This window comes from Paroedura picta, chromosome 9 (genome assembly GCF_049243985.1).
Source record: "Paroedura picta isolate Pp20150507F chromosome 9, Ppicta_v3.0, whole genome shotgun sequence".
NCBI lineage: Eukaryota > Metazoa > Chordata > Lepidosauria > Squamata > Gekkonidae > Paroedura > Paroedura picta.
In genome coordinates, this window is record NC_135377.1 from 18,078,539 (window position 1) to 18,093,254 (window position 14,716).

Genomic DNA, 14,716 nt, shown 5'->3' on the forward strand with positions numbered 1-14,716 from the left:
TAGACATTAAATGTTTTCTGGACATTGTAGACTGAAAGGACACTCGCATGCCTGTGCCCTTTAACAGCTGTGACCATTGAAATTTGCCCATTCACCTCCTCCTCCCAGGAAAGAAATGAAGGAGTTTACTAAGTGCCTTGTGCCCAGTCAACCTGTAATCTATATAATCCACTTATTAAACTCCTCTGTTCCCATCCCGGGGGGGGGGGGAGGGTATGGAGCAATTTAAATAATCCCAGACATTGCAGGCTGACAGGGCATGTGCTAGCCTCTGCCCTTTCAAGCTACAATGTCTGGGATCCACCCATGAAACTCCTCCTTTACTTTCCTCAGGGAGGAGGAAAAATTGAGGAGTTTAATGGATGGATCCCAGACACTACAGACTGCAATCTCTGGTTGCAGCACCTCTTCCCTGTCAGTCTGTAAATCTCAGCAAGCCACCCTACGATTACCTACCTAGAGTTTAAATGGATTCCAGATACTCCAGGCTGAGAGGGCATGTGTCTTGTCAGCCTGCAATATTAGCAATCCACCCATTAAACTCATCTGCTACCTTACAAGGGGTGGAACGGAGGAGCATAAATGGATCCCAGATTTTGCAGGCTGAAAGGGACTACTGGGGAATTAAACAGCTTAAAGGCTGACAAAGAAGAAACTGATTTTTCTATTCCTTTGCTCTAACATCAACGGAAAGCAAGACTGCAGTCAAGAAATCAAAAGGAGATTGAGAATGGGAAGGCAGCTATGAAAAAGCTAGAAAAGTTTCCTAAGTTTAAGGATGTGCCCCTGGCAACCAAGATCAAGATAATTCATACCATAATACTAGCAATTACTATGTATGGGTGTGAAAGTTGAACAATGAAGGAAGTTGACAGAAAGCAGGTTGATTCCTTTGAAATGTGGTTTTAGAAAAGAGTTTTAGGGATACCAGGGACTGCCAAAAACACAGATAAGTTAGTTCGAGATCAAATCAAGCCTGAATCTTCCCTAGAAGCTAAAATAACCAAACTGAGGCTATGATAATTAATCAGACTATGAGAAGGATCACTAGAAAAGACAATGATGCTAAGAAAAATTGAAAGCAGCAGGGAAAGAGGAAAACCTTACATGAGATGGACTGACTCAATCAAGGAGGCCATGGCCCTCATTCTGCAAGACCTAAGCATGACTGTTAATGACAGGTCATTTGTGGGGTCATTAATTCCTAAGGTCACCATAAGTCATAATTGAGCTTAAGGCATTTTCAAAATTATGGGTGCTATCATACAGATGGCACGTACCTATGCCTCCAGACTTTACCTCTCTAAAACAACGGCAGTGGAAGTCCAGGTTGCAAAGGTAGCGTGGCTGGCATTTTACAATCTCCACCAAGCCAAGCTACTAGCACCTTACCTGCCCCTGGAACACCTAGCCACAGTGATCCATGCAACGTTCACCTCTAGACTGGATTTCTGTAATTCTATGCAGGCATGCCCTTAGCCTTGACCCGGAAACTACAGCAGGTCCAAAACGCAGCAGCCAGGAACCTCACAACACCATGGAGGTCCCACATCCAGCCCATTCTCCACCAACTACAGTGGTTGCCAGTTGAATTCCGGATCAGGCTAAAGGTTCTGGTAATTACCTTCAAGGCCATATGTGGTCAGGGCCCATTGTACCTGAGGGACCGTCTCCCTGCCTATGCCCCCCCAAAGAGCTCTATGCTCCAACAACAACAACCGGTTAATGATCCCTGGCCCTTAAGAAGCCCACCTGGCCTCGACCAGGGCCAGAGCATTCTCTGTCCTGGCCACCATCTGGCGGAATGAGCTCCCAGAGGAGATCAGGGCCCTGACAGAGCTAAAACAGTTCCACGGGGCCTGCAAAAGGGAGCTCTTCGACCAGGCATTTGGTTGAGACCAGGCATAACCAACAACATCTGCAGGGCCCCTGCTCCCTCCGTTCCAGAAATTCATCAATGCATTCTGCTCCTGGGCCTGTTTGCACTGTTACCACTGTTACCATCATCAGTTAGTTGTATTAATGCTATTGTTATTTATGTTATGGATTGTTTCTTGTATCATTTATACAGTTTATGTAAACCGCCCTGAGCCTCCAGGGAGGGCAGCATATAAATATAAGAAATAAATCTAAATATCTGAGGATGGAAAACATGCAATCCATCCAGTTGAGTCCCAGGTTCAAATTCCCATGCTGCCATGGAAGCTTGCTTGGTGAATGTGGGCTTAGGGCTGCCAGTTCTGTATTGGAAAAAAACTGGAGATTTTGGGGGTAGAATCTGAGGAGGATGGGGTTTGAGGAAGTGTTGCTATGGAATTTACAGCCCCCCAAAGTATCCATTTTCTCCTGGAGATCTGGTCTTGGTCATCTGGAGTCCAATTGTAATAGAAGGAGATCACCAGGTACCACTCAGAGGTTGGCAGCCCTACTGAGGCCGGTCAAGCATTCTCACCATATCCTACCTCATAGGAGGAGGGAGACCAATGTTGTAAGCATCTTTGAATTCACGTTAGGAAGAAAATCAGGATATAAAATGTTAAATAAATAGGGAAGGAAGCCATCCCAATGCTATGCAAGTCTTGGGCTATGTGAAGGTTTAAAATAATCATCACAACATAAGCTAATGGGGGGGGGGGAGGGCTGAGAGATGAACATGTTGTAATGGCAACTGATCAAGGTCATCACTAAGGGATTTAAAGCAGGGACTCTCAGTTTCATAGCTCTCCAAAGGGGGCAGGTTCCTAGCTCTCTTGGGAGGGGGGGCAGAAGTAACATGTAACCTAATTTTAAAGCTTCAAAAGAAATCAGTGTAAAAACATGAAAAGATGGTGCCTGGTTGTTATGGTTAGTTTCTTGCTTACATGAAGGAAGTAGCTCAACTTGAGGCTAAACGTTTCTGAGTGGTCACTTCCAGAGCATATTAACCTCGCTGAAAAGAAAAGTCAGATTTTTCTTGGCATGCATCCCATTATCAGCAATTTAATACCATGACATCTGACCCGCATGGATTTGGGCATCCATGTTTTCCTACACAAAACAGAGTTATGGAAGATTAATGTAACTTGTTAGCAGGGATTTCAAAGCTTATTCTAAATTGGCTTGCACAACTGCTCTTTGTTTGCTTTGCTAATGAATACCTATTAGAAGAGAACATGCTTTTCCCAGCTGACCTCGACCTTTTTAAGGCTCAGATCAGGTCTACAGAAGATAGCCGCTAGCACTGCCACACACACACACAGAGGATTAAGAACGCTTATTGAAACCCCAAATTGCTTGTTTAACTCACATGGAAAAGCATATCTGCATCTTTTTCTGATTAAAGTGTCAGAAAAAATTCCACTTCACTGGTGTGTAAAATTTGTATCAACTCCATCCCCAAAACAACATTATCATTAGGGTGTTCAGACTGGAAAAAAAAGATTGACTGCCTGCCTTTCTCTGCTTTCTCTCTCCAGTTCTCTTACTTCCCCTTACAGAAACAATATAGGAGACAAATACACAGTGTTGACTGTGGAGTTGTTGGTTTAAATAAAACAACTATACCGAGCATTTAAAAAAATTCTCATTAATTTCTGAGAGACATGTGGTATAATTTTGCTTTGCGTAAAAACCAGTGTCTATGTAGAAAAGTACATATTCAAGATATTCATAAGCATTCATCAATGATAATTGTAAATGAGATCTGGGGGAAATGCAAGGGATAAGTTGGGAAAGAAAAAAAAAACATTTGAAGAAGTACTTAAAGTTCTGCCTGTTTACATGGGAAAAAGCAGCCCGACTTTGGAATACAAATTGAGTCTCTCTGCTCAACCAACTGTTTCTTGTTTATGACAAAGAAGTAAATAATCCATTGATCTGACAGCAGGGCACCTGCCTTACCAACCGACTATGTATCAATGGTCCCTGAACCCTCATTATTTTCCCTCAATTAAAGTTCATTGTCTCCTAAAGTCTGTTGCCGAGCAGATGTACAACTGTTCTTGACTGCTGAACACAGAAGAATCACAATTTTAGAAAACGGCTGCCATTTCATAAACTCTAGAAGTGCCATCATTTGTTTTGGTGGGGTAGGAAAAGCAACAAATGCTATGTCTCTTTTATAGGATGCTTCAGCAGAATGCTGCTGAGGAGATCATTCAAGTATACAAAACTGACAAATAAGCAGTGCACTGTGAAAATGGGTAATGTGAGATAAGTTTTAAAAAATAATATTCAAGTAATGATACAGAAATTAAAAAAAAAACCTTCTTTGGGAGAGAATATAAAAAAAATGACTTATATTTACCTAAACTTAGACAAAATTTGAGGTATGAGGAAAATCAAACTGGAATCAATGATCTGAAAGAGAAGTGAAAAAAAAAAGTATATAACAACTGGTAAATTGAGGAAGTTGGAATTCATCCAGTATTTGCTATATTGTTATTCTGGTTCTATGTGATTCTTTCCACAAAAGAAACACAGGACATCACCAGGAATCATCGCTAATGACAATACTTCTTGCAATGATAATAAGCAAGTCTCTAATGGAAAAAATTAGATTCAAATGGGTAGCCGTGTTGGTCTGAAGTGGCACAATAAAATCAGAGTCCAGTGGCACCTTTAAGACCAACAACGATTTATTCAGGGTGTGAGCTTTCGAGTGCAAGCACTCTTCCTCAGACTATGAACTCTTTACATGACAGGGAATAATGGAAAAAATAAATTGATGGGTTCCTTGTTTTCATTTTTTTCTTGGCAATACTTATAATCCTATGTATTGTATCATTTTATTTCTATTATTGTTTCTGGGAAGAATACATTATTGTTTAATAATTTAATATGTATAAACTACTCTCCAACATTTGATTTCAGCTACCATGGTGGAAAGAAGATACTTTAAAAGTAGTACACTTCATTAAAATATTACTTTTTAAAGACTCAGCAATGTTACTTCCACATAGTGCTTCAATTCAGATACTATTAGGCCCATTCTGCACAGCAGCAGCCACACTGGGCCACTGCCGGTGCATTGCTGCAGACCTGCATGCTCCACAGCTGTTTGTGTCCATACAGAACACACATTTCAGTGGGTCATCAATGTCCTGCCAAAATGTGTCCCACCGGGAAACAAAGCAGCAGTTGATTAGTTCCGCCCCGCTGGGAGGGGAGCACTGAGGGGTAATTTTTCAGGAAGGCAGGATTGCATGGAATGCAGTCACACCTTCCTGCAAAATAAAAATAAATGCCCCATCCACCCCGCAGCGCAGCAAACCACCACAAAGCTGATTGGGGCATTTTTGTGCCCTCTGGGCCACCACAGGAGAGGGAGGAGCCGGGCCTGTCCACATGGGCCTGCTGTGGGACTGGCCCTGCTGGCCCCTGCAGTGAGCTAAGGGAACTCAAAAAATTCCACATTCCCTTAGCCCTGGGATTTGCCCTGCTTTCATATGACTGCCCTCTTGACCTTTTCTACCCATGTGTAATCCGCCTCAGTGAGGTGTCTGGTCTATAAGCAAGCAGGGAGTGAGTGTGTCAGTCGTCAATCCTCAGCTGGTGTTTTTGTATATGCAGTTAAATTTTAAAAGATGCATTTAACAAAATCATTATCCATGATGGCAGCACAACACAGCACAAGAAGATTGTGCTTGTATAGCAATGAAGGGCTCGGTGAAGGAGAATCACCCCTAGAAATAAATCTGCTGTAGTTAGACTCAAACCATGTTTTGTCATTTTCATGTTTTTTTTTTTGCTTAACTGCATTGATTTGCATTGACCTTGGAAGGATGGATGGCTGAGTCAACCTTGAGCCGGCTGCTGGAATAGAACTCCCAGCCTCATGGGCAGAGCTTTCAGACTGCATGTCTGCTGCCTTACCACTCTGCGCCACAAGAGGCTCTACAAAAACATAGCTCTTATTATTATTTAAAATGTTCTGTGATGACTTTCCACCTGAACAGGATCCCCAAGGAAGTGAATATCATGCGTACTGAGACTACTTAATTTTTTCACCTAAAAAGGATAGTCCACAAGTAAAGTTTTGCAATGACACAATCACAGTCCTCTTGAAGGAACCCCAATATAAATCATGGCCAAATAACTCATCTAGTTTGACCAAATGTGAGCTAATAGACGAGTGTCAAAGGAGAACAAAGATTTTTAGTGTGAAATAAATCCAATAATAATAATAATAATAATAATAATAATAATAATAATAATTAGTGATGAGGATGGGATTTTTGCCGCCATGTTGGTAGTTTAATTTTTTTAATGGGAATTTTAATAGGGTTGAGACTGATGTGACCCACCTTGGGAGAGGCGGGAAATAAATCTAATCATCACCATCACCATCACCATCATCATCATCATCATCATCATCATCATCATCATCATCATCATTCAAGGGCAAAATCTTCCCCAAAGAACTTGCAATCTAAATATCAACAATGGGCTAGAGAGCAGAGAAGGAAAGAGATGGCCCTTTTCAAAATATGCAGTACTAGATGGAAGTACAACTCTCCCAGCACTCAAAATCCGGCACATTCCTGTGTTCAGAAAAGGAAGTATTAGGCTCACCACACTATCTGTAAAGTGACAATATGGCCTTATAATGAAACTCTTGTATCACAAACCAAAGCTGATAGAGATTATACTGTGGTAACAATAAATGTTCCTTCATTATGTTTCATTGTCTCAACAGTCCTTGGACTGACTTTTGTCATGCCCATAACAAAGCAGTAGTGGGGCATTGTGAGGTCAAAACATTTTTTTTCTCTTATGTGCCGCCGGATGTTTAAATGCACGCTTCTTTTTATAATGTCCTTTCCTTTGACTTGTGTGACTGTGTGTACAACACAAAAGGGTCTAATATTATTCTACAACGGCCTTCAGCATTTTATAGACTCACTATGTCTGTCCATTTGTTTTGACGTAGTGATTTTTTTTAAACCTCATGTACTCAAAACATTCTTGTGTTTATCTAGGCAGACATTATAGGACCTGTGTTTGAATAATTAACAAGAGTCATGGCTCATGATTAGGTGGTGGCTGGCTAGATATCCCAGATGGCCAGGTGTAAAGGGACATCAATGTAAGAATATTAACTGTTGATTCCTTTACCAATGAATTGCCCGTATAGTCATTGAAAGTGCAGGGAGGGTAAACACGCTTCCTCCTCCGCCCCCCTACGTCCCAGACACAAGACCTCCGTCTTGGTGGAGATGAGTTTCAAGTGACTCTGCTTGAGCCATTAAGCCATGGCTTCCAAAGCCATGGCAAATAGATCTGGGGGAGGGGGGTACGAGCGGCCAGCTCAATGCGGAGCCACCATTGTAGCCATGGGGGATGCCGGTGGGAAGAGGAGACAGGATGATGGATTTGCCTGTGCCTGGCAGAAACAAAGCACCTGATCATTCGGGCTGGGCTACCTGAAGTGGCATTTTCAGTCCAGATGGAATGAGCTCCCGGAAGAGCTGAGGGCCCTGCAGGAATTTTCTCGGTTCTGCAGGGCCTGCAAGATGGAGCTATCAGAATCATAAAATCATAGAATCATAGAGTTGGAAGGGGCCATACAGGCCATTTAGCCCAACCCCCTGCTCACGCAGGATCAGCCCAAAGCATCCTAAAGTAGTATTCCGCCAGGTCTTTGGCTGAGGCCTGAACAAGGAAGAATTAGGGCCCTCTTCATTCAACAGCAAGTCTCCCGAGACCCCTGAGGCGCTGGGTGCAGCCAAGCCATTGTGGATTTTAATGTTGGATTTTACTTTCTTAAATGGGGTTTTACTGTTGTAATCCACAAAGAAGTGGTTTCTCCAATAGCAGCGGGTAAGAAATCCAAATAAATAAACAAACAAATAAATAGTGACTGGTGGGGTGATTGGCCTTTCACTTTTTTCTACCAATCTGGTAGCCTGCTGGTATGGTCACCCCTCTTCCCATTTCGGTGGTTGGGTTGCTGCAGTGGAGGGGGGCTGGATCCACTCAGGTCTTTGCTGATTCTCATTTGTATAACAATGAATGCTGTGGACTATGATTCATGCCTGTGACCTCTATATGCCTGGATCCTGTCTCCCCATTATACAATGGACAAATTAACTGATGTGCCAGTTTTTATATGTTCATTTTGCACATTACGCTACATGCACAGTGCACATAACTGGTATGTTAATCCTATTGCTGCACTGTTTATTTATGAAAGGCTGTGTACGCAAACTTCAAAGCAGACCATTTAATAAAAGCTTCTAAGAAAATAATGTTTGAAGACACCATAATAGTTTGATTTGGTGTATGTTTACTTGGGTATGTCTCACTCAGTTCAATGGAGATTTCTCTCAAATATATACAGGATATATTCCAATTATTTATTTATTTGTTTATTTCATTTGTATACCACCCTCACCTGAGGCTCAGGTCAGTTCACATGGAATGTAAAGGAATAATACATCAAACTCATTTTTTTTTTATCAAATAGAAATACCGCAATGGTAGTTATAATAACAGAGAACAACAATTTAATAGGATAATAAACAAACAGGTCCATGGTTGCTCAGTCCAGGAGCTCCTTCTACCAGGTGGGGGCCAGGACAGCGAAGGATTTTGTACTGCAGTGTTCTGCTTATATTTAATAAATGTTGCTGCCTTATATCTTTTCCAACACTTTCCCCAAAAAATCTAAGGGATTTGACCATATCAGTAGGATAATGGGAGCTCTGCAGATTCATCAATGTTATTTATTAAAAAATCTAAGAATGCAAGACTTCACAAATGAGTGTGAGTGGAGCCATTCAGTTTCTCTGACGTGTAGATTTTGTATTTAATCCCAGCTGATGTTGCTTAGAGCCTTGATAAAGTAGTGCTTTAATGCTTCAGATACTGTCACTAGATTTTGCCTGGGTTTTTGTTTCTCTACTTACTTTCTTCATTTCACACCAGGCAGTTTTTACCTGAAGTAAGCAAGACAGATCCATAGTCTCTTTTCTGCTTTCTGTTATTTGCCATTGCCGATGGAGTAATACAAGATTAATATCCAAGCAGCTCATATGGAGCCTGCTCATATCAGAACACAAGATTATGTTACCCAATCAGCAGCCTGTTTCTAATATCACTCCACATCTTTGATTTTAAAAAAGCTACCCCAGATTCTTCTAAATCCAAAGGGCAGAATGGGGATCTACCAGACTTCATCCCTTCTGTGTGCTACTGGCCCTGTCTCCCATGAAAGGTGTGGTTTGATCAGACTCACCTCACTTTTACTCATGAGTAACTGCCATTAATTTAGAACCTTGCCTTCATCTAATATAGGATAACAATCCAGCAAATATGTTTATTTGTGTTAACCCCCAGGTTGCATTCATGTGATGTTTCACTGCTCCCTGGAGCCTGTAGTTCCATCCAGTAAACTCTAAGCAAGAGCCAACATGCTGAACAACGCAGGTTGCTGAACACTACCAGTGGTACCGTGTAGAAGGAGCAAATTCACTTTTACATATCTGCTTTTAAATGCAACCAAACATTCATAAACAGCAAGTACCTGGCCAGGTTCCACACCACATCCTGCTAATGCATAGATACAAAACCACCTCAAAAGCTACTACTTTTGACTTGAGAGCAAATCTGAGTTGATCATATAAAGTGCCCAGCTCAACAGTAAACTGAAGTCACGCTACACAGGTAAAAATATTACACTTGTTCCAGCCCGATGGTTCCAAAATTTTATTTTTTTATGGAAGGTTTTAAAAATCATGACTGTGGTATTTGGTCCTAGGAGGTACAGTAAATTCAAAAATGCCTACGGTATGCTTGGAGTTGGCAATGTTTGAAAAACTTCACTTAATGATTCACTGAATGAAGTATGTGTCTAGGATGACCTACAATGAATATACACAATGACATAATTTGTTCAATTGCCACAGCTGTCATACACCAAGGTAGGATGTCACAAATAGCAAATTAGGCTGTGCTGCAGTTCTTTATGGTATATTCCTTTTAGCAAACCATGCTTTGCAATTAGGATTTCTATCTACTATCTAGTTTACTACACATAGTATTGCAGGTTAACTTATTATTTGTTACATGTGGAAATTTTTAGGCTATTACAACCCACCACATCATGAGGCTAGGCTTTTAACAACATTTTAAACCCCCTTCCAGTCAATATTCCCTATCTTTCTGTTGTGTCCTACAACATTATACTATGGTCTAGAGTGCACAAATAAGGGTTGAATCCACATGGAAATATTGTCTGTTTCATAAACTCTAGTCATGCACTTCTAGTCTGCAATATATTTTTAAACAGTAAACAATAATATTTTTAAACAGTAAAGATTTATTCCTGAAGCATAAAAAAGGATTTCCTAGAGTTTTTCTTTATGGATCTCCAAAAAAGATAGTATGAACATACCATTTCCCTGGTGCTTTAGTGGAGTCCAATAAATCAAGATTACATATTGACACACTGATTTTTAGCATAATTATTAATTAACAAGGCTAATACTGAAGCTAGCGCTTTGATCTCAAAATTGCTAAGGTTGGTCCAAAGCTATTCCATCAAGCGTGCAGGTGTCCACTGATCTGAACTGTTCTATATGCGCTCAAAACTATGAAACATGGACTAAACTGGACAACAACAGCTAACCATAAGCAAGGTCCAATCTAGTCATTCTAGTTTCACTTCATACTAGGGCTCCATCTTCCAAAGGGAGCCTATTTGTCTCTCGAAATTTGGCAAGTGTCTAAATACTTCCAGATCAGGGGGGCCATCTTTGGCAAATTGATAAGCTCTGGCATCGCTAAGAATGTCTATCTTTTGTCAGAGTTGTTGCCTGTTACCTGTTCCTCTGTTTTCTTCCCCCCACGCTTGCTTCTGCTTCCCTACATTCCTGTTCTAGGCTGCCTCATGCCCTTGAATCCAGGCCTTAACTGAATATGCTTTCAAACAGATCAATTTTCTAGCAGGTTCTAAGATGCCAATGCTGACAACTGACAGCATCTCCATGAAGGCTTGGACCGTTTTAAATACAATACAGATGTATGAAAACGAGGTTATGCGTCACGATCTCCTTTCCCAAGCAGCATAATTAAAATAAATAGGACCTGAAATAAACTCTGCATCTACTGAAGTCATCTAAGCATTTTACCAAAGATGCAGATGGTCTTCAAATAGGGTGGCCAACTTCCAGGTGGGGCCTGGAGATCTCCTGAAACTACAAGTGATTTTCCAGACTTCCCCTGGAGAAAATAGTTGCTTTGGAAGGTGAATCTTATAGCATTATCCCACCGTAGTCCCTCCCCTCCCCAAACCTGACTCTTCCTAGGTGTTACCTCAAATTGCCTGAAGTTTCTTAATCCAGAGTTGGTAATCCTTAAAATCATGGCCTGAAAGATATCCCACACAAACAGTTTTTTTTTTTTAAATATCTAGTCCAATAAAGGGTTCTAGGAAGATGGCATGCCATGATGCATTATTTTGGCTTGGTCTTTAAAAGAGTATTATGTAGCTTTTGTTCCTAGTCAGCTAAACATCTGTATGAATTCTGAAGGATTATTTTGAGGGAGGACTAAGACTACCAAAATTTCTCATTGGCAGCTTTAAGCAATCGGCAAAACAGCCTTCTTTTGTTTAATAATGTAGCTTCATGATTACAGTTATGAGTTTAAAATATAATCAGGCAAGAGGATAAAATCCATCCCCCAACTTTTGAGGAACGCAGAAATTTTGTACCCCCTTTGTGCCCAGGCAAAGGTAAGGTTTAATGTTAGCTGCAAGGATTTGTTAGAAATCACTTTCTTCCACTAACATTACCACACTAATATATTTAACATAGGCATTTACATGCTTTGCATTTTAAGTGCCTCTGAAATTCAAGCACCAAGTCTGCACATTTCAGCTGCACCATCAGATGTAATGAGTTATGGTACTATCGGCATGTTGATAAGCTATAGCCCAAAGAAGAACAAGAAGGAAGTATAAAAAATATGGCCAGAGGATGGGATAAAATTATCAGCGAGTGTGTTTTCCTGTTTGGTTTTAATCTACATTTAATTAAATTCTTATCTTCTGTGTACTTATGGTCGCATTTGAATGGCGAGACTGCATTCATTATGAATGGTAAAACTTAACTCAGAGAACATTTCATGTGCCTCCTTGTAAGGAGGAAGAAGAAAAATGCTTTCTTTATTCTTTACTCTTAGGTCTTATTAAAGAAGGGTTAAGTTTCTGTGGGCTTAAGAACTGCTGAATACTTAACACTGTGTCTAGCTGGTTTTGAAAAGGTGAGTTCTAATCAATCTATGATCTGTTTCAAAATTTTAGTGTCTAGCCAGTAAAATTAGCAATGATGGCATCACAAAGTGCACTAAAAATGCTTTCTTTGTTAATCCAAAGGATGACAAACAGAAAAGCAGAATTGGAAATATTTTTTAAAGGACTACAGACTTTTACCTCATTAGTAAACACAGTTACAATTGATGTAGTTTTTCCTCTTCATAGCCTACCAGAGTTTTATTTTGCATTTTTCTCTTCAACAATACAATCCTAAGCAGTTAAACACTTCTAAATCAACTGAAATCTCCTGAAGGACTGCACTGTAAGGATCCCAATGTGTAAGGAACATCCCATGAGTCCATCCTTCAGTTTATTACCAGCTTTCCATTCTGCCACTTGGGCTGGAATATTAAGGGCGGGATTTAATTCTGATACTTTGGTTACTAATTATAAGGTTATATTTTTTATCGTTGTTCATTTCCAAACATTTTACCATAGACTGCTAATATATTTATTTTTCTACTTCTTGTGCTAGGCTCTATGTCATTCTGATGATTTTGCTGGAGCAATGAAGAGCCCTTAAGATGTTTAGGCATTTTACAATACAAACATTATGATTAAGTAATAAAGTTGCAAACTCTGAATAGGGAGGCTCCTGGAGACTAGAAGGTAGAATTTAGGGAGGGTGGGGTTTGGAGAGGGACCTTAGTGGGATTTTATGGCACTCAGTCCACCCCAAATCTGCCATTTTCTCTGGGAGAATAGATATCCCTGTAGTTTGGAGATCTGTTGTCATTCCAAGAGATCTCCAAGCCCCACCTACCTTTGATGTAGACACTGGAAGCCAGGTGAGGCCAGCACCAAGCATTTCCTGTGGCCAAGCCAAGTTCTTCAACATGCTCCTTTTGACTGAAAACTGTTTAAAGTAAGCAAAACAATGTAACCTCTGATTGACAGAGGAAGTTTAGAGCCAAACTAAATTAATAAAAATCACTCGGAAGTTTCAGGAGACCACTTGGAAACAGAGTTAGATTTGGACAGCAAGTCTGAGGTTGCCTATCACAGGTCCTACCAACAAGGTCTTATTGAATCCCGAGGGCTGATACTAATGCCAAATAAAAGAAAAATTAAGACACAAAACAGAGCTGTCTGATACTGGAAATGGATGCTAATAAAAGCCCAGATTGTGTGTACAGCTACTTTATGGTATACCAGACCCTACCTGGAGGTTAGCAATTGCTTTTAAAAGGAGATTATGCAATTATCAGATAAATGTCTTTGATCATGATGAGGGGAGCAGTCTTTGAGAACCAGTAAGAAAATCTTATGACAGGACTGGGTTAGAATTGATCTCACAGCTTCTGAGGAGATTTAAATGGACAGGCACTCACTAGCCCTATATTTAAGGAGAAAGAAAGTGTTCCCGCTAAATATCTGCATGTATCACTACAGCAGGTACTTGACTGTAAAGACCAGACCAGACCTGAATTCCGAAGCTGACAGAATACCAATGAGGCTTTCTTGTCTTAGTTCCCAGGGCCATTCTGCAGCAACCTCCAGAATGACATTGTCAACAGACCAGAGGTAGCTTAATGGCGGAGCATTGCCAATTCAGTAGCTTGGGATTTGATTACTAAAGCAAGCTGACATTCCTTGGTATTCCCATTCTCCATTATAGCTTTCCTCATTAGACCTGGTTTTATAAAATTACCTTCAATCTGAAAGCATAATAGAAATGATTTTTTTTGTTTACACTTGTATTTGGCCTTCTTTCCACCCATGGAGCTTAAAGCAATTTGTACATTGGAATCCCAGATAACTTCCTAGATCAGCTTATCTTGAGCAGTGTTGCTGAATTGTGCACATTCATTTAAAGCTTATCGGGATTAAGTGCACATTAGCCATTAGTAGCTTCAGAGGGGCAATTTGAGTGGAGAAGCAGCAGAGGTGCTTAGTCCGCTCCCTGCATACTACCCCATCCTCAGATTTCAGGTGCATTTTTTTCTTCCTCAGCGAGGCAGTAGATTTCACACTCAGAACCTCAGGAGGTCTGTATGCGGTAAAGCAATGGAAAAAGAGTTAAAGAACTCTCCTTGTCTGCTCCAAAGACCAGTTACTGTTTTTCCTTGGAAAAAGCAGCTTATAAAGATGCCCCCAGCTGCTTTTTCCCCAGGAAAAGCAGCCACTGGCCTTTGGTTGCACATTTATCCATGTAATAGGTAGTTCCACGTCTACTGGTAGTTGGTTTCATCCATTTGGTGTAATTATTCTGAATATTTTTGATGTTCCAATAAACACTGAAAACTGATCTGTTATGTCCTTTGTGTATGCAGCCCGCCCTCCCCATTTTTGTTCCTGCTGCTCCATCAAGCAGCTGTGGGAGGCTGGGAGCCAGATGTTTTCCTTCCTACCACAGCTCCTCCTCAAAGAAGAAAACTGTGGCCAGACAGACCTTATACGGTGGACTTATGCAGCAGA

At 40.7% G+C, this 14,716-nt stretch overlaps 1 protein-coding gene across 3 annotated transcripts in view; it reads right to left on the minus strand.

Annotated features, from left to right (window-relative positions):
* Positions 1–14,716, minus strand: part of ZFPM2 (zinc finger protein, FOG family member 2) — a 363,363-nt gene that overhangs the window by 43,833 nt on the left and 304,814 nt on the right. Inside the window, exon 1 of one of the 3 annotated variants that reach the window (XM_077351677.1) lies at positions 4,286–4,340. The exons of the other annotated variants lie outside the window; for them this stretch is intronic. The gene's annotated coding sequence lies outside the window, so the exon portion shown is untranslated. Of the gene's footprint in view, positions 1–4,285; positions 4,341–14,716 lie in introns of those variants that run through there. 3 annotated transcript variants of the gene reach the window in all.